Raw genomic sequence first — 5,595 nt, 5'->3', positions numbered from 1 at the left:
AGAGAGAGAGAGAGAGAGAGAGAGAGAGAGAGAGAGAGAGAGAGAGAGAGAGAGAGAGAGAGAGAGAGAGAGAGAGAGAGAGAAGGAAAGAAAAAGCAAAAATTCTCATCTTTTCAGTTGACCCAAAGCATGCAGAAAAATAGAGAGCACCTGGGGCCATTAATCAATCAACCAGCATTTATTAAGCAAGCATTCACTCTAATATGGACAATAGACAAATCACTGGGTTCGGAGCCCAAAAATCAGGGTTTGGAGTCTGGCTGACACTCAGAGCTTGTGTGGCTTTAGGCCTATTGCCGAACCTCTCTCTGGACCTCAGTTTCCTTATCTTTAAAGTAAGGAAGTCAGATCAGATGGCCTTTCTGGCTCCTAAAGTAGGGCTTCCAGCATCAGCAGAGACAGGGTGGTCTGGGGGGAAGGTCCTGCCGGAGCTGCCATGCCATCCCACTTCTGACACCAAACAGACCATCTCATGGCTCCGGCTCTCTCTGTTCCCTCCCCTGCAGCACTGTGAGTTCCGGATGCGAGGCCACTACCACTGCCTCCGGCCCGGCTGCTACTTCGTGACCAACATCACGACCAAGCTTCCTTGGCACATAAAGAAACACGAGAAGGCAGAACGCCGGGCAGCCAACGGGTTCAAGTATTTCACCAAGCGTGAGGAGTGCGGGAGACTAGGTAACTCACTGGGTCCGGCCAGTTTGGGGGATGGTCTCTGTTCCAGGGATTGAGTCCCTGTCTTGGCTGAGTCCTACCAATATTGGCATCTTGAAATTCACCCAGTTTTCATGCCCTTTGAGGTTTTCGGTTTGTTCTCCCCCAAGGAATGTTATCTTTTTTTTCTAACCTTTATCTTCCGTCTTAGAATATGACTAAATATCTGTTTTAAGGGCTAGACAATGGGAGTTAAGTGACTCGCCCAGGATCACACAGCTAGGAAGTGTCTGAGGCCACATTTGACCCCAGGACCTCCCCTCTCTAGGCCTGGTTCTCTATCCACTGGGCCACTTCACTCCCCCTATTTATCTTTTTTTCGAAGATCCATCTTTTTAAATTGAGCTCCAGATTCTGTCCTCAGCCACTGAAAAGGCAATCCGATCTCCATTAGCCATGTTTTATCCACTTTGAATCTGAAGGCTGGTTAGGGACGCCAATGAAAGGGAGTGAAGTCTGCAAGGCTCAGTCACGCTCCCCTGTTCTGGGCTCACTTGGTCATTCTATCTAGGCCCACATGGGAAGAACCAAAGGCAAAGTCTGCTCCCGAAGGTGCCTTTGGATTGAGTCCTGGGTCTCAGGAGAGGGAGCCCTGTGGGTCCTGGGGACTTCCTGGGATTGGGAGTTCTGAGCACTTTCTCCCCTCAAATCCATTCTGCTTCTGAGTCATAAAGTTCGCCGTCGAATCCAGATGACCCTTAAAGGCCATCAAATCCCCTTCTCCCCTCCCATTTACAGAGGGGAAACCGAGGCCCCGAGAGGAAAAGGGACGCACCTGAAGGCACACAGGTTAAGTAGCAGAGCCGGCGTGCCTGCTAGTGTGCAGTGCTGGAGGATGTCAAGGGCCATGTTGAGAGTGCCCTCACCTTCTAGGAGACGGGGCAGAAGGGGCCCCAGTAGGGAATGAAGCCGAGGAGAGAGCAGACAGGGAAGAGAAGCAGCCACTCCCTCCTAGCCACCTGGGGAGCCGAATCCCTGAACTGCTGGATGGCTGGAGGCAGCTCATAGGCCTCTGGCCGGGAAGACACCGTAGCAACCCTGGGGAGAGACTCGCCTTGGATGGAAGGATAATGCCTGGGAAGCTTTCCCCTTCCTTGCTGTCATAGCAAAGGTTGTCCTGGGCTTCCCAGTGAGTGGCCCATGCCCGTATCCAGGCACAAGAAGAGAAATGCCTTTTTTTTTTTAACCTTTACATTCTGTCTTGGAATCCACACCATGTATTGGTTCCGAGGCAGGAGAGGCCTAGGCCACGGGGATTAAGGGACTTGCCCAGGGTCACCCGGTGAGGAAGTGTTTGAGGCCACATTTGAAGCCAGGACGTCCCGTCTTTGAGCCTGGCTCTCCATCCACTGAGCCCCGTAGCTGCCCCCCAGAAGCACTTTTAAAAAGGCAACTTTTAGAAAAGGAAAAGTGCTAGCCTCCCCCTGCCCTACGCCCAACCTCCACCATCACCACTTCTGAAGACTTCCTGCAGGGGAGGTGGCCAGTAACCACGGCAACAGATGTCAACACTCAGTGGCCAGCGCCTGGTACCTGGGCTCGGTTTACACGTGTCAGAATATCCCGATTATTTACTCAACTTTGGGTGTTTGAGGTGGTAGCGGGGGCCAGACAAAGCCCCTCAGGGATACCCGACACCCAGCCCGGCCCCGCTGCCATGGCGACAGGCAAGCCTTCACCTGCCCTCTGCTGCCCGACACTGTTTCCATCCTGCCTCTCCTGTTTGTTCTTAATTCCAAAGAATGGCCCCAGCCGATGGGGAAGGAGGGAGGCCGCAGCCGTCTAAACAAACAGCGTCTGGCAGAGAGACAGGCTCCCCGGGCTCCCTCCCGGGGCAGTCTGGGAGCAGGTGGCGGGGTGGGGGAGAGCGAATCCCGTCACTGTCAGGGGCCTGACCCCAGCCCTCTTTGACGGATGGCGCGGGGGCTGGAGATGACAATCAGAGCATGTGAACGGGAAGCCATCTCGCCCGACCCCTTCATTTTACAGATGAGGAAACAGGCCCAGAAAGGGCTGGTCAGGGTCACAGAGATTAGTGGAGCTAGAATTTGAACCCAGGATCCTTGTCCCAAATACAGCATCCTTCCAACTGCAAATCCCCCCCCCCCCTTAGGGCTTGTTAGAAATGCTCACTACTAGGGAGGGAGACAACATGAACATATAACTTTGGAAAATGTATGTATAAATTTGTCATTAAAAACAATAATAATAATAATAAATAATAAAAGCTCACTCCTGGTTCCCAGTGTGGCCTTGGTCAAGTCCCTTAATCACTCAGGGTCTTAGCTGCCTCATCTATGAATGATTCCATGGCTCCCGAGGCCCCATCCAGCTTTTAGTCATGGTTCTAGGAGAAAAAGACTAGCTGGGTGAGCCCAGTTGCCTAGTTCTTGCCAATCTTCTGCCTTGGAACCCACTGATTCTAAGACAGAAAGGATTAAAAAAAAGATGGGCTGCCCCTCATTTGCTCTCCAGGGCCAGGCTTGGCTGGGTGGGACTGCCACCGGTTCTCAAGGCGGCGTGGGCCTGGAGGCTGGGCCCGGAGCCTCTCTGCCATCTCAGCAGGCTGGAGACCCTCCGCCAAGGCTCACAGCCCCGGGGTGGGTGCTGTGTGTCCGCAGGCTGCAAGTACAACCAGGTCAACAGCCATTTCCACTGTATCCGAGAGGGTTGCCAGTTTTCCTTCTTGCTCAAACACCAGATGACGTCCCATGCCCGGAAGCACATGCGAAGGATGCTGGGGAAGAACTTCGACAGGGTTCCTGCTCAGGTGAGTGCCTGCCCTCACCCGCTGGCACCTCTTGCCCATTCTGGTCTTGGGGGCCGCGCTTCATGCCGACAAGGTCCTCCGTCTCCTTTCCAAGTGATAGGACACCCCGGCACGAGTGAAAACCTCTCCCTGGGGGGCAGTACGGGCCCGAGCCCCACTTCATCAGGGACTCCCGCTTCATTGCAGGGACCTCAGAACTTGATGGACACAGAGACGGACGAGTACATGGATTACACAGGCTGCAGCCCCGGGGCGGTCTCCTCGGAATCCTCCAACATGGACCGAAGCTGCTCCAGCACTCCGGTGGGCAATGAGAGCACCTCGGCAGGTAAATGGCAGCTGGGGAGGAGGAGCCCGGAGATGCCACCTGCAAGGGCCGGAGAGCCTGTGCCAGGCACGCGGGCCCTCTTGGTCCTCCCGTGATCCCCAGCCCCCTCCAGTGCCCTCCGTCCTGAAAGAGAGACAAGGTTCTTGTTGTTCTAAGGGTTGCCCACTTAGAAGGGATCTTGGGTTGTGGGGGGTCATCTACCTCCATTGTACAGGTGAGAAAACTACGACCTAGTGAGCCTTCAGCTTTCCTCTTCCTCCAGGTAGGCAGAGGCTGAGAGGCTGTTCTCAGGGCCTAAAGTTTACCCAGCTGGGATCTTAACTTGAGAACCAGAAGGGGTCTAATCCCCCGATTTAACAAAGAGTAAAACCCAGGCCCAGGGGGACCAGCAGCTTGCCCAAGACAATAAGGGACAAAAAATCAGGAAGGAGACACAAAAAGGGAGGCCGCAGCCTCCATTGTTCAGGCAAACAGGCATTATGGCACATGAGCCCAAAATTGGGTTTTTAGGGGAATGCCCTAAAACATACCCACTCAGTGGTTGCACAGGGCTTGACAGCTTTCCAAGGAGGGACAATCTGCCCCCTCCTCGTTCCACATTTGGACAGCTCTAACCACTGGACGATTGTTCCTACTTCAGGCCTAACTGGCCCTTCTCTGGCTTCCACTCGAGGCTCCTTCCTTCCTAAAACTCCAGGGCGCCCTCCTTCCTTGACATTCTCCAGACCCTCCCAACTGGGAGCTTCATGTTTCCATTTCTAGAAGAGGGAATCTGTGCCTTCTCTTGACCACAGGCCACACTGAGCGGAGCACAAATGCCCAACCCACCCCCAGGCAGGGCAGCCCTGGGAGCAGCCTCCCAGCCTTTGCCTCCCCTGGAGGAACAGGAAAACTGAAATATGGCTCCAAACTAGACCATCTCCCTGATTCCCCATCGCCTTCCCACTCTCCATTGCCAGAGAGAGAAAAATGGGAATTGTTTTCTCCACTACTGCCTCCCATGACTCTCCTTGGGCAGATGGAGATTTAGGGACGGCACATCCACCCTTAAGTCCATAGACCTAGGGCTGGAAGGGCCCTTTGAGCCCCCTTCTCTCAGGAATTGGGAAACTAAGGTCAGAGATGGCACATGAATTGCCCAAGGTCACACAGCTTTAGTACTATAGGATGAAACAGAGGCAAAGAGGTGAAGTCAGACTAGGCCAAACTCCTAATTTTATGAATAAGGAAAACTGAATTGGTGAGTGAAGCAGCTTATTCACTGAGAGTCTGGGTCTGAGGTAGGATTTGAACCCAAGTCTTCCTACTACGCCACACTGCCACCTTCTTATTCTCTTCCTCGTCCAGGGGTTCTTAATCTGCCTCTCTGGCTAGATTTCAGAGGGGTCCATGAACTTGGATGGGGGGAACAAACCATTTTGATAAATTTATTTCAGTAGAATTTATTTTCTTTGTAATCCTTTGTATTTGACTTTATGCATTTTAAAATGGCCTTCTGAGGAGGGATCAATGACATTTAAAAGCAGGAATCCCTGCTTTAGTCAGGAGGGATTCCAGGGAGCTGGTGTCCCCAGCTGCCCAGGGTCAGTCCCCAGATGCTCCTTGACGGAGCAAAATGCAGGCGATTTGAGCTGGGCCTGCCAGCCAGCCGTGAGGACCTGAGCCCCTTTGGCTTCTCTGTGAGGTTCTGGCCGGGCCCATCTTCCCAGCCCATGAACCTGGGCCCCCTCCTCCTCCTCTCCCTCCCTTTCCTCCTTCACCTCCTCTCCTTTCTCCTTCCCTC

Source organism: Gracilinanus agilis, chromosome 3, assembly GCF_016433145.1.
Source record: "Gracilinanus agilis isolate LMUSP501 chromosome 3, AgileGrace, whole genome shotgun sequence".
Classification (NCBI taxonomy): Eukaryota; Metazoa; Chordata; class Mammalia; order Didelphimorphia; family Didelphidae; genus Gracilinanus; species Gracilinanus agilis.
Note: the sequence above shows the minus strand (reverse complement) of the source record.